The sequence below is a fragment of the Artibeus jamaicensis genome, unplaced genomic scaffold (assembly GCF_021234435.1).
Source record: "Artibeus jamaicensis isolate MK-2021 breed Jamaican fruit bat unplaced genomic scaffold, CSHL_Jam_final contig_1028, whole genome shotgun sequence".
In the NCBI taxonomy this organism is placed as follows: domain Eukaryota; kingdom Metazoa; phylum Chordata; class Mammalia; order Chiroptera; family Phyllostomidae; genus Artibeus; species Artibeus jamaicensis.
Window position 1 is genome coordinate 7,009,868 of NW_026521201.1, and position 26,492 is coordinate 7,036,359.

The 26,492-nt window shown below is 37.7% G+C and overlaps 1 protein-coding gene across 13 annotated transcripts in view; it reads left to right on the plus strand.

The window, feature by feature from the left end:
• ERC1 (ELKS/RAB6-interacting/CAST family member 1) overlaps window positions 1-26,492 on the plus strand; it is a 616,103-nt gene that overhangs the window by 526,098 nt on the left and 63,513 nt on the right. The gene's annotated exons all lie outside the window — the stretch shown is intronic.

The window sequence follows — 26,492 nt, forward strand, 5'->3', positions numbered from 1 at the left end:
ACCTTTTGTTTCTATTTATAGAAGAATGCTCTGAATTCTCAAGGTCAATAATTCTTCCAGAGTGCTTACCAAGGATATCCCCTGGGGCTTTGACATGACTCTCAAACTGTCCTCAAAAATAAGAAGTAAAGGAACACTTTTTTAAAAGTCAGCCTACAGAATTCTTTCCCTGTCTGTTACAGATTGTTGCTGTGTTAAACAGTTGCCAGAATACTGTCTAGATTCTCCTTTCCATGCCAGTTGGCTGGAAAACATAGCCCAGCTGTGGTAATATCTCCCTTTGATCTGATGCCCTGGAGGTTTGACTAAGGAAATCCTTTCCTTAGGAAAAAAATAATAATTATGATTAATAAGTTCACATGTATTAGTGTCTCTTGCACTCCCTGGATTAACTGCCCATGCTTCTTAGTGATATCACTCTTTTCAAGTCAGTTCTCCTTGAAAAGTCTGTGTCTGGGTGTTATACTTCCTAAAATGTTGGGACATGTGTAGCCCTCTCACTAGCAAACACAGCCAAGAAGGATGATGAGGTAAGTTGTGGAAAGGGGCATGTACTGTGAGGATGGGAAGCTTTCCAAATGACTTTATCCTGAGGATGTGAAAGAACGTGAAATACCAGGTACCAATGAAAAAGCTCAGTGAGTTAGAATGTGGCACGCCAGACAAAGCTTCAGCTGAGAGAATCGGTGTGCTAATTCTCTTTACCCATTCTGTATCCTACCATGGTAGGTATTTGTCATCATGAAGCATGTGGGGCCAGGCAGTAGTTGAATATTGTTCACCAGGCTCATCTTCTAAATGAATTTGCCTGGTCTATTTTTAAAATATTTTATTTATTTATTTTTAGAGAGAGGGGACAGGAAGGAGATAGAGAGAGAGAGAAACAGCAATGTGTGGTTGCTTCTCATGTGTCCCCCACTGGGGACCTGGCCTGCAACCCAGGCATGTGCCCTGACTAGGAATCGAACCAGCAACCCTTTGCTTCACAGGCCCGAGCTCAGTCCACTGAGCTACACCAGCCAGAGCTCCCTGGTCTATTTTAGCAGAACATACAAACTTCTCAGCATGCCTTAACAGGACACATCTCCCCCTCATACCTAAACATGAACAGGATTATATTTTAGTTGCACATGGATAAATATCTAGTGAATATGCCACATACTCTTGAAGGGAACAGTATTCTTTAGTTATTGCATATAGTGTTGTATAAATATCGATAAGGTACTGGTGCTTGATAGAGTGCAGGGCTTTACTAAAAAAATTTTGTGGTTCAGGTACAGGGGTCCAATCTCTTCATTGCTGAGAGAGAAGTTTTAATCTTCAAGTTTAATTGAAATTTTTCTGCTTGTCTTTCAAATTCTGTCAATTTTTGCTTTCTGTATTTTGAAGCTCTGCTATTATTTGCATACCCATTTATGATTATTGTGTACTCCTGATAAACTGACCTTTGTTACAAAATATCCCTCTATTTCTGGGAATATTCTTTGTCCGAAAATCTACTTTATTAGTCCTATATCACCAGGAGCAGTATAAAGTGACAGTACAGGTCACTTTAAGTGTTCTTAGGCAAATACCCTGTAATTTTGCCGTGTATAATACCCACCCATGTTTTTGTGTGCATTATGCATGGGATTATTATGCCCATTATTATACCCATGGTATGTAATCATTATGCCATGTATAGTGGACGTCCTTATTTTTCCCTAAAAAATTTTGGCAAAAAAAGTGCACATTATATATAGCAAAATACAGTAATAGGCATTCAGTGAGTATTTATTGAATATTGACTTTCTGAATATTGAATATTATAGGAGTGGCAAATTGCCAGATAATATGATTGTTTCCTTTATATATAAAATTTGTGTTTCTTTTTTAAAATATTTTATTTATTTATTTTTTGAGAGAGGGGGAGGGAAGGAGAAAGAGTGGGAGAGAAATATCAATGTATGGTTGCCTCTCATGCGTCCCCTGCTGGGAACTGGCCTGCAACCCAGGCATGTGCCCTGACTGGGAATCGAACCGCAATACTCTGGTTCGCAGGCCCGCGTTCAATCCACTGAGCTATGCCAGCCAGGTACTTGTGTGTTTCTTTTTAATACTCTCATTTTGAAAGTCTCATAGAGGATGAGATGCTATGGATAAAAAAGTACTTTAGGAAGTTAGTTACCTCCCAGATTAACTGTGCATTGGTCCTAGCTTTCTGATATTTAGTATTGAAGGAAAAACAAGAAAAACAACTTTATAATGACATTGTGAGTAGGCATTCTAGGTTAGATATGAAGAAAAATAATAATCTGATTGTATATACAATGTAAGATGGTTTTAATGGAGAGATAATGAAAGAGTTGGAGTATGTCATGGACAAATTTGTGTCCATGAAGAAGAAATTTATAAATGAATGTCTTAATTAACTTTGACTCCATTTAAACTGCTCCCCTGATATTTGTTTAAACCAGAGCTCTTTCTATACATAACAACACCCCATATCCCTGTTTTATTCAGAGGTAATTGACTTATAACATCGTATTAGCTTTAGGTATACAGCATAATGTTCTCATATATTGTATATATTGCCGAATGATTGCCACAATAAGTTTAGTTAACATCCATCACCTCACACAGTTACAGTTTTTTTGTTAATTTGGTCACCATGCTGTCATTACATCTCCAGGACTTAATTTGCCTCATAACTCTAAATTTTCACCCTTTGTCCCTTTCACTCATCTCACCAACCTCCTCCTCCAGCAACCATCATCTGCTCCTGTATCTATGAATTCAGGTTTTTAATTTCCACATATAAGTTAGATCATTCAGTATTTCTCCTTCTCTGTCTCACTTGCTTCACTAGGCTTAATACCTTCAAGGTCCCTCCATGCTGTCACAAATGGCAGTATTTACTTCATTTTTATGGCATTAATATTCCATTGTATAAAAGTAACACGTTTTCTTATCTATTCATCCATCAGTGGACACTTAGGTTGTTTTTATGTCTTGTCTGTTGTAAATAATGCTATAGTGAATGTATAGATGCAGCTTTCTTTTTGAGATAGTGATTTTTTTTCCTTTTGATACATACCTACAAGTGGAATTGCTGAATCATTTGGTAGTTCTGTTTTTAACTTTTGAAGGAACCTATTTTCTATAGTGGCTGCATTGGTTTACATTTCTACAAATAGTGCTCAAAGGTTTCCTTTTCCTCATCCTCAGCAACACTGTTCTTTTAGATAACAGCCATTACTAATACCCTTTTAGAGTATAAAATACAATAATTCTGTTATGTTCTCCTTTTATTATTATTCAATTTATTTGATTACTTTTTATAAAAACCAAAAACAGCTCATCTATTTCTCCCACCTGCTACTCCTGCCTCTGACAACCGCCAGTCTGCTTTTCTCTTTATCTATGAGCTTGGGGTTTTTTGTCATTTTTTTTTTAGGAAGTGGATTGTTTGTTTAGGGTTTTTTTAATCCTCACTTGAGGACCAGAGTTTTGATTTTAGAGAGGGGGGAGTGAGGGAGGAAGAGAGGGAGAGAAATTAATACTCCTCCATGTGAGAGAGGAGTATCAATTGGTTACTTCTCATGCCCTCCCTAACCAGGGGCCAAACCCACAATCTTGTTGGTGTACGGGATAACACTCAACCAGCTGAGCCACCAGGCCCGGGCTCAGGGATCATCTGGTATTTGTCTCTCTCTCTCTGATCTGTTTAACTTAGTGTTATGTCCTCAAGGTCCATTGATGTTGTCACAAATGGTGAGATTTCATTTTTTATGGCTGAATAATATTCCATTGTATATATGGACATTATATATATGGATGTATATAATAGAATATATATTATAATATATAGATATAGATATATTAGAATTTCTTTAAGATTTTAGTTTCTTTATTTTTAGATAGAAAGGAAAAAGGAGAGAACGAGAGGGAAAAACATCAGTGGATGGTTGCCTCTCATGCACCCCCACCGACGACCCAGCCAGCAACCCAGGCATGTGCCCTGACTAGGAATCAGACTGGTGACCCTTGGTTCACAGGCTGGCACTCAATCCACTGAGCCACACCAGCTGGGGCTATATCAGAATTTCTTTTGCCATTTGTCCATCAAATGGACACTTAGGTTGTTTCCATGGCTATTTTAAATAATGCTGTGATGAACATGGGGTACATACATCTTTTTGATTTACTGTTTTCATCTCCTACAGATAAATACAAGTGGAATTCCTGGTGCATAAGGTAGTTCTAAGTTGTTGAGGAACTTCCATACTGATTCCTATAGTGACTGCACCAGTTTACATTTCCACCAACAGTGGAATTTTCTCCACATCCTCTCCAGCACTTATTTCTTGTCTTTTTCATCATAGCCAGTCTTACAAGCGTGAGGTGAAATCTCATTGTGCTTTTGACTTATATTTCCCTGATGATTAGTGATTAGAGAATCTTTTCATGTACCTGTTGTCCATCTGTATGTCTTCTTTAGAAAAATGTTCAGATCATCAGTCTATTTTTAAATCAGGTATTTTGGGATTTTTGCCTGTGGAATTGTATGAGTTTTTTATATATTTTGGGTATAAACCCTTATCGTATAAATGATTTGAAAATATTTTCTGCCATTTGGTAGGTTACATTTTCATTTTGTTGGTAGTTTCCTTTGCTGTGCAAAAGCTTTTTAGTTTAATGTAGACTTACTGCTCACTTTTGCTTTTGTTGCTTTTGTTTTTAATGTCAAGTTAAAAATTATTGCCAAGTACTATGTCAAGGAGCTTACCAACTCTGTTTTTTTCTAGGAATTTTAAGATTTTATGTTTTACATTTAAGTATTTAATCCATTTATTTTCTTGTGTATGGTATAAGATAGTGTTCCAGTTTCATTCTTTTGCACATGGCTGTCCAATTTTTCCAACACTATTTATTAAAGCAACTTTTCTGTCCACATCCTATAGTCTTAACTCATTTATCATAAATGAATTGACCAAATATGTGTGGGTTTATTTCTGGGCTCCCTGTTCTGCTTCTCTCTGTGTCTGCTTTTATGCCAGTACTATATTGTTTTAATTCCTCTTACTTTATAATATATTGGATTGGCCAAAAAGTTCATTTGGTTTTTTCCATATGATGGCTCTAATAGCACTTAGGTGTCCTCATTCGAAAGAATTTTGTTAGGTTGTATTGTGACAGCTGTCTTATCAGTGTGCATTTAAAAAAAAAAACAACATTGGAGAATTTTTTTGTGTAGCCATTTTAATATTGAAGATTGAAGAAAATACATGACATTTTCAGCATATTGTGCCTTATTTTTTTCAAGAAAGGTAAAAACAAAAGTAAAACACGAAAGAAAAAGATTTATGCAGTATATGGAGAAGGTGCTGCAACTTATCAAATGTGTCAAAAGTAGTTTGTGAAGTTTTGCACTGATTTCTTGCTGACAATGCTCCAGGTCAGGGAGAGCAGTTGAAATTGATAGCAATCAAATCAAGACATTAATTGAGAACAATCAATGTTCTACCACAGGGAAGATAGCTGACATGCTCAAAATATCCAAATCAATAGTTATTGGTGAAAATGAAGATTACGTCTTTTATTTTACAGAAAAACTAAACAGTCTTTTCGGCCAATTCAAAATTTAAAATCAGGGAACATGATGCTGCTAGCGCAGTTCTTCTTTTTCAAGATGGCTTTGGCTCTTTGGGGTCTTTTATGGTTTCATACAAATTGTAGGGGAGGGTCTTTGTTCTGTTTCTGTGAAAAATGCCATTAGAATTTTGATAAGGATGGCATTTGATATGAAGATTGCTCTGGGTAGTATGAAATGGAAATTTTAACAATATTTTTGTAATCTGTGAGCATGAAATAGCTTTCCATTTTTGTGTCTTTTTCAATTTCTTTTACTGAGTTGTTTAATGGCTTGGTTAAATGTTTTTCTAGGTATTTTATTCCTTTTGATATAACCTTAAATGGGATGTTCGTAATTTGTTTCTGATAGTTCATTATTAGTGTATATAAATGCAACAGATTTTCTGCAAATAGTGACATTTTTACTTCTTCCTTGCCAATTTGTATGGCTTTTATTTCTTTTTCTTGCCTAATTGCTCTAGGTAAGCTAATATTATGTTGAATAAAAGTGGCAAGAGTGGGCATCCTTGTCTTATTCCTGATCTTAACAGGAAAAATTTTAAGCTTTTCACAGTTGTTAGCTGTGGACTTGTCATATATTGCCTTTATTATGTTGTGGTATGTTCTCTTTATACCTACTTTGTTGAGAGATTTCATCATGAATGGATGTTGAATTTTGTCAAGTGTGTTTTCTGCATCTATTGAGATGATCATATATTTTTATCTTTTATTTTTATGATGTGGTGTATCACATTGACAAATTTGTGGGTGTTAACCCATCTTTGCATCCCTGGAATAAATCCTACTCAATCATGATATATGATCCTTATACCGTATTGTTAAATTCGGTTTGCTTATATTTTGTTGTGCATGTATGTTCATTAAGGATAAAGGCCTGTAATTTTCTTGTGGCATCCTTGTATGGTTTTTGTATCAGGGTAATATTTGCCTTATAAAATGATTTGCAAGCATTCCCTTCTCATCTTTTTTTTTTTTTTTAACAGTTTGAGAAGGTTTGGTCTTACTTCTTTTTCGAATGTTTGATAAGATCCACCAGAGATGCCTTCTGGTTCTGAACTTTCGTTTGTTGGAAGTTTTTTTGATTACTGATTTACCCGTATTTTTTGGACCATAAGATGCACCTAGGTTTTAGAGGAGGAAAATAGGGGAAAAAATTTTGAAGCAAAAAAAGGAAAATATTTAATAACATAAAAAACATAATATTTAACCAATGTAAATGTAAACAGAACTCAACGGAAGCATTAACAACCATTATTCCTCCCAAATTTGGGAGGCAGAGGGAGTGCATCTTATAGTCCAAAAAAAGGTGATCTCCTTACTTGTAACTGGTCTGTTGAGATTTCTTATTTCAACATAATTCAGTCTTGGTAGGTTATATCTTTCTAGGAATTTACCCACTTCTTCTAATTTATCCAGTTTGTTGGTATGTAACTGTTCATAGTAGCCTGCCATGGTTTTTTTGTATTTCTGTGGTATCAGTTGTAAAATCTCCTGTTTCATTTCTGATTTTATATATTTGAGTCCTCTCTTTTTTTTCTTGGAGAGTCCAGCTAAAGGTTTGTCAATTTTATCTTTTCAAATAACCAGCTTTTAATTTCATTGTTCTTTTTGTTGTCCCTCTAGTCTCTATTTCATTTATTTCTGCTATAATCTTTGGTATTTCCTTCCTTCTACTAAATTTTAGCTTTGTTTGTTTTTTTTTTCTAGTTCCTTGAGTTAGGATGTTTATTTGAGGTCTTTCTTGTTTCTTGAGGTAGGCATTTATTGCATAAATTTCTTTCTCTTCAGAACAGTTTTTGCTGCATCCCATAAATTTTGGTATGATACATTTCCATTTTTATTAGTCTCAAGATATTTTTTGATTTAGATATTTTTTGATTTAGCCATTACCAACATCCTTTTAGAGCATAGAATGCAATAATTTTATTATCTTATTTTAAAAAAATAGTTTATTCACAAGAGCTTGAAAAGAGTAGTTGTTTCTAGTTCCAAAGATTTTTAAAGCAGTTAGAGACCATCTGCCTGGTTGTCTTAGGGAGGAAGATAGGAGAGACTCATGAAGCCTGAAGGAGGCTCACTGTAATGTTCCCTTTTTCTCAGAAACAAACAAGCTAAAACTGGTATAATATGGTTCATGTACAATTTTTGGTAAGGCATTTGTCTTGGATTGTATTTAATAGCTGGGAGTGAGAAAATACTTTTTGATCATCTTGGAAGCAAGGACCCAAGAGCTCCACTTTTTTCTTATAAAAACACTTTTGTGCTTTAGAAGCATTATGACTGATGTGATTGCTTTGCCATGGCTGCCTTTGCCCTCCTCCTTGCCCACTTGGATACTTATGTCCCCAGGAAGTAGAACATAGGGGCATTCCAAGTAAATTTACATATTTTATTAACAAATTAGGATTTCTTTGATAACTGGTCACCAGCCCAGAAGTATCTCAAACTCTTTTTCACCTACTCTTGTTTTGAAAGCCCAGACAGAGCCTGTGTGTGTGTGTGTGATGTGACTACAACAGTCTTATATTTGAAACTCAGTAAGGAAACAACTGCATTCCAAAACAGATAAATATGCAGGTCCAAAAAAATAAAAGCATTTTTTAAACTGCCACATTCATCAATGCTGCCTGTACTGCCAGCAGTACCCCATAGTGGCAGGTGACTTTTTCTTCAAACCTGAAAATGATTTTCAGGCAGCAGAAAGAAGCAGGAGCCATCACCTTGGCACTGTGGTTCTAAGGGATTCTTGACAGACTCAGTGATTACATGAGGTCTGTGGAGGCAGAGACCTCTTAGGCCACCTGAGTAAGTTGTAAGTAATTTGTGGAAGATACCTTTCTCTTAATGTACTTTTAAGACAGCATATATAATGTGCCACAGAAACACCCTACATTTTTGTAGTTTCTGCTGAATGATTTAAGGTGACATTGTCCTATGACTCAATTTATTTTAGACTGAAAATTATAGTGTTTTAAACATCTCTGGAACATGTGCTCTCAAATCCATGAGTTTCTTTCTTAGTGATGATGAGCATTTGTCATATGAAGAAGAGCTAGCCCTCTTGTTTGCAGTATTATTTATGATTTAGACATTTTTCCTGGACAATAAAAATATTCTTGTGCTTAACGCAAAAAAAAATTCTTCACAACTTGATTGTTTTTCACAGTCATCTGAAAATATGGGGATCCCACAGAAATCAGTAAGTATTTATTGAATAGAAAACTGGTGAGTTTTACCCTCAAGAACAGTTTTATGCATTTTATTTAAAGTTCTAGGCATTAGTAGTAGCTATTTTTTTAAATTATTTATTTATTTTTATTCATTATGCCATTACATTTTTTCTATTTCCCCCCGCTACATTTCCCTCCACCCTGCATACCCCTCCCCCACCATTCCCCCTCTTTAGTTCATGAACACTTGTCTCAAGTTCTTTAGATTCTATATTTCCCCTACAATTCCTACCCTCCCCCCATCTATTTTCTACCTACCGTCTATGCTACTTATTTTCTGTACCTTCTCCCCCCTTCTCCTCCTCCCACTCCCCTGTTGCTAACCCTCCTTGAGATCTTCATTGCTATGGTTCTGCTCCTGATCTAGCTGTCCTCTTAGTTTGCTTTTGTTTTAGGTGTGGTTGTTGATAACTGTGAGTTTGCTGGCCTTTCACTGTTTATCTTTTTTATCTTCTTTTTCTTAGATGAGTCCCTTTAACATTTCATATAATAAGGGCTTGGTGATGATGAACTCCTTGAATTTGGTCTTATCTGAGAAGCACTTTATCTGTCCTAACATTCTAAATGAAAACTCTGCTGGATAGAGCAATCTTGGTTGTAGGTCTTTGGTTTTCATGACTTGGAATATTTCTTTCCAGCCCCTTCTTGCCTGAAAGGTCTCTTTTGAGAAATCAGCTGACAGTCTGATGGGAACTCCTTTGTAGGTGACTGCCCCCTTATCTCTTGCTGCTTCTAGGATTCTCTCCTTCATTTTAATCTTGGCTAATGTAATTATGATGTGCCTTGGTGTGTTCCTTCTTGGGTCCACCTTCTTTGGGACTCTCTGAGCTTCCTAGATTTCCTGTAAGTCTATTACCTTTGCCAGATTGGGGAATTTCTCCTTTATTATTTGTTCAAATAAGTTTTCCACTTGTGGCTGTTCCTCTTCCCCTTCTGGTACCCCTATAATTCAAATATTGGAATGTTTAAAGATGTCCTAGAGGTTCCTAAGACTCTCCTCACTTTTTTGAATTCTTGTTTCTTCATCCTTTTCTGTTTAGTCATTTTTTTCCTTCCTTCTGGTCTACTCCCTTGATTTGAGTCCCAGTTTCCTTTCCATTACTATTGGTTTCCTGTGCAATTTCCTTCATTTCAATTAGTTTAGCCTTCATATGTTTCTCTAATTTGTGACTGAAATCAACCAGTTCTGTGAGCATCCTGATCACCAGTGTTTTGAACTGTGCATCTAAAAGTTTGGCTATTTCTTCATCGCTTAGATTTATCTTCTCTGGGGCTCTTGAGTTGTTCTTCCATGTTTTTATCTGTTTGTGTCTGTTACATATGAGGACCGAAGTCTTAGTTGTTTACCAAGGCGGAGCCACCCAGGTCACTGGTTTGTGATGCTTTATGTGGGGGCGGGGTCAGAGAGGGAGCAACAGGGTCCTCTCCGCTTGCCCATTCCGCCTCACAGCTGGCCTCCGCCTGTTTATCTGAGTGCAAATGTGCGATCCCGCCACCCTGCGCTGCGTGGTCTCAGTGCTCGCCTCTTCACTGGTTTATCTGTATGCAAACACACAACCAACCACAGCCAGCCAGCCAGCCATGCCTCTTCCCTGTGTCCACCCATAGCTAGCCTGCACCTGGGATCCGAGCCTTCAGTGCCTGTGCACCACCCTGGTTGGGGATTTTTTTTGCCCAACCTGCTCCACTGCTGGCTTCGCCCCTCTCACCAGTTTAGCTGAGCAGGTCATTGTTTTTGGATTCCATATTGTCGATTTTCTGTGTGGTTTGGTTGCGTTTATTATTGTTAAAACTTTGTTGTTTTTAGATTTGGTTGTGCGAGGACGCAAAGTGTTTCCAGCTATGCCTCCATCTTGGCAGACAGAAGTCCTAGTAGTAGCTATTTTTAATCTTTTAATTTCCTCAGCACCCTAACAAGGTTTCCTGTAATCTGACACCACCATTCATGTTTATTGGTTTCCCAGACTGATCTTAGCTCCAGTCAATATCCAGTGCATCTTCTAGAATATATCAAGTTCATTACCCACAGCCCTCAGTTAGCATATGATAGAACCCTTTTTTAATACCAGTTTTGGAAAACAGGCTTAACCCTTGGCTATTATATCACATTTCTATTTTGTAGAGTTATGTTCTATGATATATAATTTTACTCACATTTTATCTGAACTATTAAACAATAGTCTTGTTACAATAGGGTTCTACAGTATTCCTTTCATTAACTTGTCCTCAGCTCCTCACTAATTTGTTATTTTCTATATTCTCTGACTTTAGGATTACTATCTGTTTTGGGTTAAAGGAATATTTTTTTGGACACAAACATGCATCATCAACCAAAACAAAAGAGATGTTCTCCCTTGATGTGTCTTCCTCCTTCTTCCTGGTCCTGGAATGGGAAGGCTGCAGTTTCCAGCTGGCTCTGGCAGCCAGCATTTCTGGGATGAATTAGATGAGCACACTTGACTGAGGTGTAGCTGGACTGTATCACTGTCTTCCCATTATCCTAGATGATCAAAGCAGAGCACAAATAGAGGCTTAATCTTTAAAATATTTAAAACAGATGGCTGATTCTTTTTTGTGAAAATTCAGGTTTTAAGGCAAACAACATGTTAGCAAGATTTCATTTCTTTTCATTGAAAGATAGTCAACACTGAATATATACCATCCTTTCTTCCTCCATTTCAAGACTAGAATCACAAATTTTTGTGTGAGGAGGGATTTAGCAAACCTAGAAAGCTCTCAGACTATTTTTTTTCTTGTAAATATAAAATAAGCTATTCAAATTTTGCATTGGGCATTTTCGTATTAAGTGAAAACGTCTTCAAAGTTTACATCATCATAGTCTTTTTGTTGGTGGGTCACTGTTTAAAATTTTGTATTCATATTGTTATATCTTCCAGAAATTAAACCAAGATGTTCATCCCTAAATTTATGTTTTAACAAACTGAAAAGCACATTTTCCACAGTCCTTATCACTGACATCTGTGGTTTGAAGTTTTTATTATTTGGTTAAAAACTGGCTGAAATGAGAAAATGAACTAAAATAATATTTATTGGGAGTCTACCTCATACCTACACGGCATTAGGTATATGGATTGAAATGTCTGTCTAAAATACTAAACAACATATTTTCTCCAACAGAAAACACTATGAGGAGGAACAAATAGGAAGGACACAGGGACGAGAACTAAGGGGGGTGGAAATGGGAGGGAGGTGGGGAACAAGGGGCAGGGGAGGCTGGGATGGGAAAAATAGACAAAAAACTGTACTTGAAAAATAACTAAATAAAATATATATATATAGAAAGAAAACACTATGAAAGGTGTAATAGAAAAACCCAGTTCTCCACTAGAGACAAGGGTTCATAGAGGAGGTGAGACGTGAGCTGCCTCTTACAGGAGCACTAGGCATCTGCCAAGCCAGTCCAGTGTTAGACAATAAGACAGCATTTGCAAAGATACAGAAGCATATCCAGCATAACAAATTTGGTATAATCTTGGTAGTTTACTATGAATAGTCAATAATTACCTATTTCTACATAACACATTACCCCAAAACTTGTCAGCATAAAACAATAAACCTTTGTTGTCTCAGTGGTTTCTGTGGGTCAGGGATTCAGGAGCAGCTTAGCAATTAACTTATCCTTAGTTCTTACTTGGAGTTTCTTAGGGGGTTATAGTCAAGCTGTCAGGTGGGACTGCAGTTACCCAGTTCTGGGGGTGGAGAATCCAGTTTTAAGATGCTGACCCACAGTTCAGTCCAGTTTTAAGATGCTGACCCTCATTCTTACCTTACAGCCTTGTCCACAAGGCTGCTGGAATGTCCTTGAGACACGGTGGCTGATGTCACCCAAACTCAACGATTCAAGAGAGGAGAACGAGGAGGAAGCCCTAATGTTTTTTGTGACCTAGAATCAGAATTTACAGACCATCAGTTCTACCGCATTCTATTCCTTAGAACCTCTCACTAAGACCATCCAACAGTCGATGGAGCAGAGTGTCTTAGGCTCTACTTTTGAAGGGAGGAATGTCAGAATTTGTGGACTGATTTTAAAACTGCCACAGAGTGAGGGTCAGGTGGCAACAAGCCATGAGACTGGTGTAGTCAGCAGCAGGTGTCACAAAGACCTTAGTATGCCATTGCAGTCCATGCAGGATGGATGGAAAGGGGCAAATACGGGAAACAAGGCCAGTTAGGAACTACTTACTCTGTTCTGGAGAATACTGCTGTGGGCCCAAATGGCTACAATAATAGAGGCATTCAAGAAATGGGAATGTATTCATTATCAAGAAGCTTTAGCTCTTCTACAAATGTCCCAAATTGTTTTTAGTCTTCTTTGTTTTAGAAAATAGAGAACACAGTATGAAAGCCCACTTCCAGTTCAGAAAATTCACTTGCCCACAGGAACTATTCCGACAGCAGCAAAATAAAGCCTTCATGTTCTGTAATTGGTCAAGGTGAAAAGCAGCAAGCTGTGATGCAAGTAACATATCCTAACTGTATTTACAAGTCAAGTTACCTCTCTGGGTCTTACATTTTTCATTTAGTAAGTGGGGCAAGGAGAAGAGGGTAAGCAACCTAGATCTCCAAAATGTCTAACATCTTTATATTCTGTACTCAAAATGAGTACAGGATGCTATTTTGAGTGTTTTATACTTGTTTAACTTGGAGAATGTATGACTCAATGGAAATATTTGACCTGTTCACAAACATTTAAGTCAGGTTATTCCAATGTCAAAGAATTTTCACTGAACATTTCCTGGAGTTAAAACTAAGTTAACTTAGTCAATTTCTTTATCAGTTTTCTCTGCATGTAGTTGAAAATGTCTAATTTTTCAATATTCTTATTTTATGAAGGCATTTTAATATTAATTTTTATATGTAAAATTTTATAAAGGTTTTATTATTTATAAAGATTTTATTTATTTATTACACAGAGTTTTGTGTATATGAGATTTTGATTATAATTTTCTGCAACTGTGAAATTTTTTATGCCTATGGTTAAATCCAGTTTTCTGTTTAGTTAGTGTTTTATTTTGTATTGATATTGCTATTTATATAAGTAATATTTATTATGAATTGAATTTTTATAAAACTTATTTTTAATTAATCTGTGAGAAAATTATAAACATTTCCTCTCTAATATTATAGTTACCTTGTTTTCTGGAATTGGTCTATCTTAAGAATTGGCAGGCATTTTTGTAAAGGCCCAAATAGTAAATATTTTATGCTTTGTGAACCACACACCCTGTCAAAACTATTCTGTTCTCAGTGCTGGATTTGGCCCATGGACTATAATTTACCAGCCTCTGGTCTCCTGTATTGCTTATCCAATTCTTTGTCCTTCTCATTACTTCCCATGCCATTATCTCACCATCCACAATTGCCGAATATACAGTTAAGGGCAAAGATAGGGTTAAAATGTCCTCAGGGTCTGATGTCAGTTTGACTTGCATTTTACAAGTACTCGAGTCCTCACAAGGATGAACATTAGTTTTCCCATTTTACAGATGGTGAAACAGATTCTTGGAAATAACAATAGTTAGTAATTATAGAAGCTTAGTATGTGGTAGACATATGGATTATTACAATTCCAAAGAAAGCACTATCCCAGAAGTAACTCGTCCAAGTCTCATAGCTGGAATGTTGCAAGCTCTGGAGTTAAGCCAGACAGTCTGTCTCTAAAGCCCATGCCCTAAGCCCTGCACTGCCTCATAGAGTCATTAAGACAGCGCAAAGATTTTATAGCACGTAATGTAAGTCATACAGATCGGTCTATGCTAAGGAATGCCTCTGGGTAAGAAAGCCTTTTTTCATCACAGTCTCTGAAACTGGATGCTCAGGAATTAACATGATTACCAGCAAAGGGCCTGTATGCTCATGCCTAAGGTGTTTTAATGAGTCAGGGCCATGGCCACAGCCAGCTGCATTGCCTTCCCCAGCACTAAAGAATAGAGATGTCTGTGTCTGCTTGAAATGTAGCACCATTAGGTGTGAGATGCCACGGCAACTTTTGCCAGAGAAATGTTCAAATAGATAAAATTCTTAGTTACGGTCATGAAATGCAGAAGCCTATAGTTAAGTTAACTTAATTCCATGGCTAACTAACAAAAACTTTCATGAGGGAAGTAACTAACATGAGAGCACATAAGGCAAGCAGCCAGGCAAACAACTGCTTTCCTAGAAGGTATAAGTTGGAATTGCTCCAAGAGACCCACAGGAACTCCAAAAGAACCTGGCCTCTGCCAAGCAGACTATACTGTGTGTGCATTTGTGTGTGTACACATACGTGTATCTTCAGTAACATGTGAACTTGATGCTTTTTTCTCGAGCACAGAATATATGATTATTGAGATGGGCATATTAATGAAATCTTCAGGTATATTGAATGTACGGCACCAAACTCACAACATAGTCTGACACAAACATGTCAGCCTTAGGAACACTTGGCAGTGTTCTTTGAAGAGATACATCTGGAAATGACATGTGGCTGGTTTATTAGACGAATAACAGAAGTATATCAGACCAAACGACGTGAGATCTTAGTGCTTAGATGAATAAGATGGCAGAGGCTTTGTGCCCTGTGGATAGTCCAAGAAAGGCTTTCTCTTTCTTGTCAGCAGAAGCATCTCATATGTAAGGGGATTGTAGCAGCTGAAACCCACAAGACAACTAAATGGGAAGAATCCTCCCAAACTGTGTGGCACATATATCTGGGCATATTGATTAAAGCATGGAGATAGTTATTCTTATTCTTAGTCACAGTTAAAGTCTGTGGCACCCACAATGTATGACTCCCTGAAAAGAGGCCACAGCAAAGCACCAAATGAACAGATTAACATGATGGAGAAAAGGTGTGTTTCTTTATTCTCTTGTCCCTTTTCTTCTTTGCCTTATCTGCAGAGTTTATCTCTCACTCTTTCATTCTGTTTCCTATTTTCTAAACACCCATAGTATACAACAGGTACTCTGATTATATCAGAAACATGGTCTGTATCCTTGTATTTCCTCACTAAAACTGCTACAAATTTGGATGTGGGTGCCTATACTAAAATGTAGGGTTAGAACCTGGTTTATAAAACAATTATAAAGACTCTGTAGAAACTTAACTTTTTTCCTCCTGCTGTGAAGACATTTCATAACTGTACCAGGAGCCTACTTATTCTTTATCAGATCATGTAGCTTCACAGGCTTCAGCCCAGATGTACTGCATTTCTGGTTCCTTGGAACGTTCTCCCTCAACCTGCCTCCACCTTATTTTTCCACTTGCTAGTACTCTCTCAGGACCTGTCAGCTTTGTCAAAATGCTAGGCTTTGCTCTTTATCATCATTCTGTCTCTCCCATTCCAGTGCGACTGTTCCATTGTGCCACTACACTTCCAAATTGATCATCCGTCAGCATGTAAGGAGCCCTGGGTAAGATGGAGGGAATTAGGGCACATGGACCCTTATTCCAAAGACTGGGTTATATGTACACAAAGGCTTGGAATGCCCCAGGCTATTTAATCCTGGATTCTCTTGGCTGTTAACTTACAACATATAACATCAGTCACAACTTGGAAGATTTCTAGTACTTCTGTGCATAGCCTGTTTTGTCAGTCACATTTATATCCTCAAATAATAGAGCTTTGCTTAGGTATCAATGACTAGTAATATAGAAATGGTGATGTCTGTTAGAATGTGTGTTATGGGGGAGGGGGGTTAATTCATTGGCTGTATGGGAGGCTTTATTCTCAAATAAAGGAAATGGGTCCGGCCAAGATGAGACTTCCTCACATAACCAAAAGAAGGACAACAAATTTAAGAACAAAACAACCAGAACTGCCAGAGAATCAAACTGTGTGGAAGTCTGAAAACCAAGGAGTTAAGGAAGAAACATTCATTCAAACTGGTAGGGGGAGCAGAAACAGGCAGCTGGGGCAGAGAGGACACACAGCCAGGCAACAGCTGGAGAAACAGGCAGTCCCACATTTGCATATAAATAAACTGGGAGGAACAACTGGGAAGCAAGACAGACCATACAACCTAGGGTTCCAGCATGGGGAAATAAAACCTCAAAACCTCTAGATGTAAAAAGCTATGGGTGTTGTGGTGGTGGGATAAACTCCCAGCCTTACAGAAGAGTTCATTGGACCCACAGGGTTCTAGAACAAACCTACCTACCCAGGAATCAGCACTAGAAGGGCCCAGTTTGCTTGTGGGTAGCAGGGAAAGTGACTGAAAACCAGTTGAGAGCTGAGCAAGTAGCATTGTTACCTCTCTGACCACTCCCTGACATACAGTGCCACAACAAAGCAAAGTGGGTTACTCTGCCCTGGCAAATACCTAAGGCTCCACCCCTTCCTATGTAACAGGCATGCAGAGACAAATATATATATAGCCCAAATAAAAAAAGAGATCAAAGCTCCAAAAATAGAACTAAGCAATGGAGAGGTAGCCAACCTATCAGATGCAGAGTTCAAAACACTGGTAATCAGGATGCTCACAGAAATGGTTGAGTATGGTCGCAAAACAGGAAGAAGTGAAAGCTATGCAAAGTGAAATAAAAATATACAGAGAACCAACCATGAAGGGAAAGAAACTGGGACCAAAATCAACAATGTGGACCAGAAGGAAGACATTTAACATTTAACCAGAATAGAATGAAGAAACAAGAATTCAAAAAAAAAAAATGAGGAGAGGCTTAGGAACCCCCGGGACAACTCTAAATGTTCCAACATCCAAATCATAGTGTTGCCAGAGGGAGGAGAGATAGAGCAGGAAAGAAAGAAAACTTATTTGAAAACATAATGGAGAACTTCCCCATTCTGGCAAAGGAAATAGACTTCCAGGAAGCTCAGGGAGTCCCAAAGAAGTTGGACCCAAGGAAGTACACATGAAGGTACACCCTAATTACATTACCCATGATAAAAATGAAGGAGAGAATCCTAGAAGCAGCAAGAGAAAAGGAGAGAGTCACCTACAAAGGAGTTCCCATAAGACTCTCAACTGATTTCTCAAAAGAGACCTTACAGGCAAGAAAGGGCTGGGAAAGAAGTATTCCAAGTCATGAAAGGCAAGGACCTACATCCAAAGTGACTCTATCCAGCAAAGCTATCATTTAGAATGGAAGGGCAGATAAAGTGCTTCCCAGATAAGGTCAAGTTACAGGAGTTCATCCTCACCAGCTCCTTATTATATGAAATGTTAAAGGGACTTATCTAAGAAAGAGAAGATGATCAAAACTATGGACAGTAAAATGACAATGAACTCACAACTCTCAACAACTGAACCTATAAAAACAAAAACTAAGCAAATAACTAGAACAGGAGCTAGAAATGGGAATCACATGAAGGGTTATTAGCAGGGAATGGATGGGTGGAGAATGGGGAAAGAGGTACAGGGAATAAGAAGCATAAGTGGTAGGTACAAAATAGACAGGTGAGGTTAAGAATAGTATAGGAAATGAAGAAATCAAAGAACTTCTATGTACGATCCATGGACATGAAGTAAGGGGGGGGTGCAGGGCAGAGGGGAGAAAGGGGAGAAAAATGGGACAATTGTAATAGCATAATCAATAAAATATATTTTTAAAAGAAATGGGTAAGAAAAGGTCTTCATAACTTTTGTTTTTCCCAAATCTTTTTCCCCACTCAAAGCCTGGATTACTCCCAAGGTAAAAGGGGGTGATGTCTGGAATTGTTAATCCAGAGATTTGTTCATGGCATATAAAAATTTCAGAAAGAATTTGCTTTTTAAATATGATTTTCTGATTGACTGTGACAGACATAAATCCGGGAAGGACAACTCAGTCAGCGCAGCCAAGATCCCTCTTAGAGTCTCAGATATGTGACACTTTATGGTGCATGTGTATGTGTGTACTAAAAATAAAGATTGTTCACATGGGTAGGTCAGGAGGAAAGAGAAGAGGCAGAGAGGAAAGCAGAAGAAGAGTAGTGTTTGGAGACAAAGCAAAGTTGTGGTAGATAAGGGTGGACACCCATGCCTTTTCTAGAATTAGCTGCCATCTCACTGAGAGCCTAGCATTTTGTCAAGTCATAGTAACAGAAGGAAGAAGTTAAGGAGACACCCTTTGTGCCTCCTGGCCTGACATGGTTTCAGTTCTTGAGGCATTCTTTTGTGGCTGTCGGGTCTGTGGAATTCTAAGCTATACTAAAGCTGAAACTACTGGCTCAGAACCTTCTGCTCAGATCCTTCCTCCCATCCTGCCCTTGCACCCCTCTGCCACCTCAACCATACACATGGGCATTTTTATACACACCCAATTACGAATGTTTCTCACCTGTTTTTTTCCTATTTCCAACTTTAGCAGTAAGAGATCAGATCCTTATGTGATTTGTTTTTCTCTAAATAGCACAGGTACCTGTTTCCGATATGTTTACACAGCTACAGATAGGTAGGTAAGTGGAGGTTACTATTTTCTATTTTCCCCCTGCATTCCAAGTGATAGGTAAACTGTCTTTCTACTCCACCAGTAACCTCTGAGGCCATATTCTTGTTAAGCACTGTTCAATGAGGAGCCATGTCTATCAAAGGCTTCAGACACAGAATGAGACTCTCAGTGGCCACAGTAGTAGACTTCTAAATACCTACAATGGTCTGTTGTGTTTGATTTGACACCGGAGTTGAAATGATAATATGACTAATGGCAAATCGCTTTTGCGTGCTCTCCCATTCTCCTGTGTATACACACAGCATGCAAGCAGACACCTTTAACCTGACCTTGAAATAACTGCTAATCATAGAAGAGTCTCCTGCAGAGACCGGCCTCTGTTTGGGAGCTCTTGTACAGATAAGCTGTCAAATCTCATACTTTGCTCTTTTCTTCTATCTATTCCTGTGGAGTATTTGAAGGAGCCAAAGGATGGAGCCCTATAATTTAGATTCACCTCCTTTCTTATGTTATTCCTTATCTTTTGAGATATTGTCAAAGGCAGAAGGTTGCTTTCGTTTACTCTGAGCAACTCCGCTTGGCCTTCCCCTCCACACCCAGTGCAATTGGTATGTTGCTTTAAAGAGAGAAGAAAATGAAATGATGTAGTAAGGTTGTCACTTTGTTTTGCCCAGAAGGCAACAAGCAGGTTGCTGTTTTTCAGCTCCATCTGTCTAGCAGACATGTTATAATGCCAAGAAAGTCTGTGGCACATGAGTGCAGCAAACCATTACAGCAAGGCTGCTTTAGACATCAGACCTCAGCAGATCAGAGTGCAGCATGAGTGATCAGTTTCAGCACTCAAGTGCGTGCACAGGCATGCAAGGAGTGGAAGGCGACCATTTTGCCTGAGGCCAACTGCCTACCAAGATTTTCCTTTCAAATTCAGCATCAGCATCAGCATCAGCATCAGCTTTCATTTGGCTTGCTAACCTCTCCTCCTTTTTGGCCTTCCCCCCACCTCACCCCCACGCCTAGACTTTGTCCCCTATGGTTTATTATTCATTCATAAGTTCTGGAACTTTATAGTAGGGAAGTCATTCCACTATTCATTTTTATTTTTTATTTTATACACTAATATGTAACCCCTACATTGTTCACTAAAATACAATAAGTGATTTATTGTGGAGAGCTAAGCCTTAAGCCAAGAACTGAATCGAAGATGCTTTCCTATCTTTATTAGTTCAAGGAAGAAGAATTTTGGAACACCCTCCTACTCCTAAGCAATTCTAAATCTAGTGGAGCGGGTGGCTTTCCTGATTCTGGTTATCTCACTGTCTCTCAGCTGACTGTCCCTTCAGGGTGTGTAATAAGTGTGCTGTTGATTGGTTAGCTTGCAATACATTCTGTGCCTCATAATAACAGTCTCTCCACTTAATGACCATTTAACTGCACTGTCTTTATCTGGATATACTTGTGTGCCCCCTTGTCAGTTAATAATCTTATTTTCATGTAAGCTACAACTTTTCAAGTATTAAAGCCAGTACTTGAAATAGCTACAGCCATAACATTCTCCATGAACACATGAATAGATGGGCTCATTAGGAAATTTCCTTCCCTCATTAGTGGGCTGTGCTCACCATACACACAATGCTGTCTTTCTGAGTAGCATTTATTATACTGCATAAGATAGGATAGGTTTTCACTGAAAGAGGAGTAAGTAGACAGAATGAAGTTAGCAGCTCTATAGTTCCAATTTCAAGATTTATTTTATTCTTAGCCCTAGCTGGTGTAGCTCAGTGGATTGAGCACAGGCCTGCGAACCAGACAATCGTGGTTCGATTCCCGGTCAGGGCACATTCCTAGGTTGCAGGCCAGTTCCCTGCAGGCCAATTCCCAGCAGGGGACGCACGAAAGGCAACCATACATTGATGTTTCTCTCCCTCTCTCCTTCCCTTTCCCTCTAAAGATAAATAAATAAAATCTTTTAAAAAAAGATTTATTTTATTCTTTTTATTTCCAGTTTCTTCTTTTTTTCTACTTTGTATTATTTATTCTATTACAGTTGTCCCAATTTTTTCCCTTTTTCCCCTCCCCACCTAGCCCACACCTCTTTCCCACAATCACCACATTGTTGTCCATGATCATCCATACATGTTCTTCGACTAATCCCTTCCCATTCCTTCCACCATTCCCTGCCTCCCTCCTCCCCTCCCACAGATCAGATGTCAGTTAGTTCCATGTTGACATGTCTCTGGTTCTATTTCTCTCATTAGTTTATTTTGTCCTTCAGATTCCAGTTGTAAGTGAGATCATATAGTATTTGTCTTTTGCCAACTGGCTTATTTCACTTTGTATAATACTCTCCATTTCTATCCATGCTGTCACAAAAGGTAGAACTTCTTTCGGCTGTGTAATATTCCATTGTGTAAATGTACCACAGTTTTCTGATCCATTCATTTACCGATGGGCACTTAGGTTGCTTCCAGCACTTGGCTGTTATAAATAGCACTACTATGAACACTGGGATGCATAAGTTCTTTTGAATTTGGTGTTTCAGGATTCTTAGGGTATACTCCCAGAAGTGGAATCTCTGGGTCAAAAAGCAGTTTCATTTTTAGTTTTCTGAGGAAATTCCATACTGTTTTCCACAGTGTCTGCACCAGTTTGCATTCCCACCAACAGTGCACCAGGGTTCCCTTTTCCCCACATCCTCGCCAGCACTTGTTTATTTATTAATGATAGCCATTCTAGCAGGTGTGAGGTAATATCTCATTATAGTTTTAATTTGCATCTCTCTGATGGCTAGTGGTTTTTAGCATTTTTTCATGTGTCTATTGACCATCTCTATGTCCTTTTTGGAGAAGTGTCTATTCAAGTCCTTTGCCCATTTTTTAATTGGGTTGTTTGTCTTCCTGGTATTGAGGTATTGATGTATTTTGGAGATTAAACCCATGTCTGTTGTATCATTGGCAAATATGTTCTCCCCTACAGTTGGTTCTCTTTTCATTTTGATGATGGTTTCTTTAGCCATGCAGAAGCTTTTTAATTTAACGTAGTCTCATTTGTTTATTTTTAATATTTATTTTATTCTAAAACCTGTTTTCTATCTTTTTACAACTTTGAGAACAGATTTTTTTCTCTTCATATCTGTATGAAGAAATTGGGAATCTTTTGTTCTGTTTTGCTGGAGTGATAATGTATCCTTCAAGATAAATTAACAGATTTTTGAGCTGTATAAAAGAAAATGATCCTCCATTTTTTTAAATGTTTCCCACTTTTTTTAATATTGCAGAACCTGTAGCCTTTTATAATTTTATACACACACCTGCACTGTAACAAACCATAAAGCCCTTTAAGTCTGAGAGCTTTGGTTGTTACTCTAAGAACAAGGTATTTCTATTTGTAGTAAGATTTCTCATTAACATCTATTCCTCTCAGTGACCTTGTTAAAAAAAAAATTCATAGCAGAAAGCTTTTCTGAAAGAAAGGGTTTATTGAGCCAAATGCTGGCCAGGAAAGAACAGGTCCTGGGGGTGCAGCGTAAGCCATCGTCAGCAGGGCTGGATGGAGAAGGCAGCATGTCCTCTGCCCTTGAGTTCATAGGATCTTTTATATGCAGGGGTGGGCAAAAGTAAGTTTCCAGTTAATACAATACAATAATTATACAATAATACAGTGATTAATATACAGTAATACAAGAACAACTTGTGTACTTCAAACTGGAAACCTATTTTTGCCCACCCCTGTATATAAATTATGTTTTGAGGAAGAAAGGTTTAAGTTTTGAAATAATTTGTATTGGCTACAGATAAGTGGGTGGGAAAAATGAAGGGAGGCTGTTCTTAAGGAAGGTGCACAGTCCTTAAGGAAGAATATTTACTATTGATTGGTGCTGGGCAGGTCCTGGAAGTTCATGCATAAGCAGGATGTGGTGGTGTCTGGTGGCTGATTACTTCTTTTTAGATGGCCCCTTGGGACTTAACACTAATTCAAAAGAATATATGCACCCCTATGTTCACTGCAGCATTATTTACAATAGTCAAACTATGGAAACAATCCAAGTGCCCATCAATAGATGAGTGGATAAGAAACTGTGCTACATATATACAATGAAATTTTTAAAAAATGAAATTGTACCCTTTGCAACAGCATGGGTAGACCTAGAGGGTATTGTACTAAGTAAATAAGCCAGTCAGAGAAAGACAAATACCATATGATTCCATTGACATGTGGAATCTGCAGAACAAAATAAATGAACAAACAAAATTAAAACAGACTCAGAGAGACCGGTAGTTGCCACATGGCAGTGGGGTGTAAGTGGTGAAGAGACTAGGAAGACAAATTGATAGGCTACAAAACAGTTACAGGGAAGTTAGTAAATCATGGTAAATGTAGTCAATAATGGGATAACTATGTGTGGTGCCAGTCAGGGTACTGGAAATATCAAGGGGAACACTGTGAAGTATATGCTTGTCTAACCACTGTGCTGTATAACTGAAACCAATGCATAATTTTAAAAATATAGATGGCCCCTTGGGAGTTGATTCAAAGCTCCAAGGAATGGAATTCAGGAATGCGGGCCCTATATTGTTAGTGGGTCCACAGCTGTTAATGGGAACTAGTTTTGTCTATTTCTCTCACTGTCTCCACCTTCTGTATGTAATTCAGGACATCTCAGAATTAGTCTCTTGTCAACCTAGAGGCTCCTGGACCTGAACTCCTAGTGGTCAATGAGTATTTATTATTCCTCTCATTTACCCAGTGTTAAAGAAAAATTATTATTTACTTGTTAAAGAACAGTAAGGCAGACTTTCTTTATTCGGAACCATCATGGTAGGTATAGGGACCACTGCAAGGGGGTGTTAGGTGGCGGGGGAGATTGTGCTCCACTCTAAATGCAAGGAAAAGTGAAAATCTGTTGCCAAGGAAGATGGTGGAGGTCAGTGGACAGACACTTACTAAGTGGAAACATCAGGGATAAGGAGGATTCTGGTTAAACAGACCTCACAGGGTTCTTCCTTAAGACAGGCCAGAGTGACAAGAGAGCACTTAAAAGATGGTCGAGGACAAAGAATCTTGTCAGATATTGAGTTTGATCAAATATCAAGGATGGAATATTCTGTTGTGGTTTTTTTTTATTTTGTTCAATTTATTTGGATGACATTGGTTAATGAAATTATATAGGTTTTAGGTATACAATTTTATATCATCTGTATATTGCATTGTGTGCTCATGACCCAAAGTCAAGTCTCCTTCTGTCACCATATACTTGACCCCCTTTACCCTTTCTGCCTCCCCCACCCCACTCTCTCTCTGGTAGCCAGCATGCTATTGTCTGTGTCTGTGAGTGTGTGTTTGTTTGTTTGAGTGAAATCATATGGTTCTTGACTTTTTCCATCTGACTTATTTTGTTTAGCATGATATTCTCAAGATCCATCCATGTTGTCACAAATGGCAATATTTCATCTTTTCTTATGGCTGAGTAGTATTCCATTATATATATGTACAACATCTTCTTTATCCAATTATCTATCAAAGGACACTGGTTGTTTTCTTGTTTTGGCCACCATTAATAATGCTGCAATGAACATAGGAGTATATATATCTTTACAAATAAATGTTTTTAAACTTTTCAAGTAGAATCTCAGGAGAGGGATTGCTGGGTCACATGGGAAGTCTATTCTTAATTTGGGGGGGAACCTCCATACTGTTTTCCATAGTGACTATACCAGTTTCATTCCCACCAACTTAGGTGGGAATGAGGGTGAGGATGAGAGATTCTATAAACCAACTTAGCATAACTTGGTAGAAATACTGTAGAGCCCTGGCTGGTGTAGCTCAGTGTATTGAGCTCGGGCCTGTGAAGCGAAGGATCACCGGATCGATTCCCAGTCAGGGCACATGCCTGGGTTGCAGGCTAGGTCCCCAGTAGGGGACACATGAGAGGCAACCACACATTGATGTTTCTCTCCAACTCTTTCTCCTTTCCTTCCCCTCTCTCTAAAAATAAATAAAATATTTTTTAAAAAGAAATACTGTTAATAAATAAAATAAAATATTTTATTTATTTAAATACTTTTAATAAATAAAATATTTTTTTAAAAAAGAGATGAACACAAAAGCCTAAAATTTGATCAAAGAATCTTTGGCACCAGAATACAGATAAAGGGAATGAGAAAGTTAATGGATCCTAAGTGATTTCCTGGTCCACATGTTTTATTAACTAATAACAATATTAGTTAATAAAGGGATGCTGTAAGGGATGCTGAGGAAGGAACGCTGTTTAGTATAGAACCAATATTCTAAGTACTTAGTAAATATTTGTAATAGAAGTAACATTATTCTGGATTTGTTGCTTTTTGCCTGATTTTTATTTCTGTTTTGGAAGATAAATATAAGATAGTCACACTTTATAAAATTTGTTTAGGGAATCAAATAGATATAAAAGAAAAAGTTTTGAAATGGGATTAGGATTTGGAGCTCTGAAGTGCCTTGCCTTTAAGTTATCTTTTAATTTTTTTGAAATTTTAGGGGTTTTTTTTTACATATTTCTAAAAGAAACACAGCTGTGTTATAACAGAATTTTTCCCCTTAACTGTAGCTCTCTAACTAAGCCCTCAAACTCACTCTCAAGCTACTGAAACTTTCCAGATTCCCAATATGTTAATAGGTTTTTTTATGGAGATGATACAGGTGTACCTTAAAACCTATTCCAAAGTTTTGATTTCTTTATATGTTATCATTAGGGTGTAGACTAGGTAGGCTTGTTTTTGTCCATTGTATCTCTTGAAAGAGAAGTGTAAAATAAGAACATTTTAAATGTTTTTTTTATTAGGATTAAGAATGAGTAAGGAGCATAACACCAAAAACATTTAGGAATCCATTAATACCCTTCTGTTTGTGCTTCCAATGGGAAAGCTGACTAAAAGGTTGGATCTCAGAGACCATTAAGATAAAAAAAACTTGTCGAATTTCATAACTTGACATATGAAGACTAAGTCAAACTAAGCCTCAACTCAAGGCAAAGAGGTTTATTTAGCAATTTAAGTGTTTGCTTTAAGTAAACTTCAAAATTAAAGTTAAAACAAAGAAATCATGAATTTATGCATTTTAATTCTAGTATACACTCAACATATTAGTTCTATTATTTCATGATTTTTAAATGTAAATTAGGACCACATCTTATTTCTGATACTCCCATCGGACAATGGCATTCACTAAATGTTGGTTAAGTGAATTATATAACTTTTTAATTT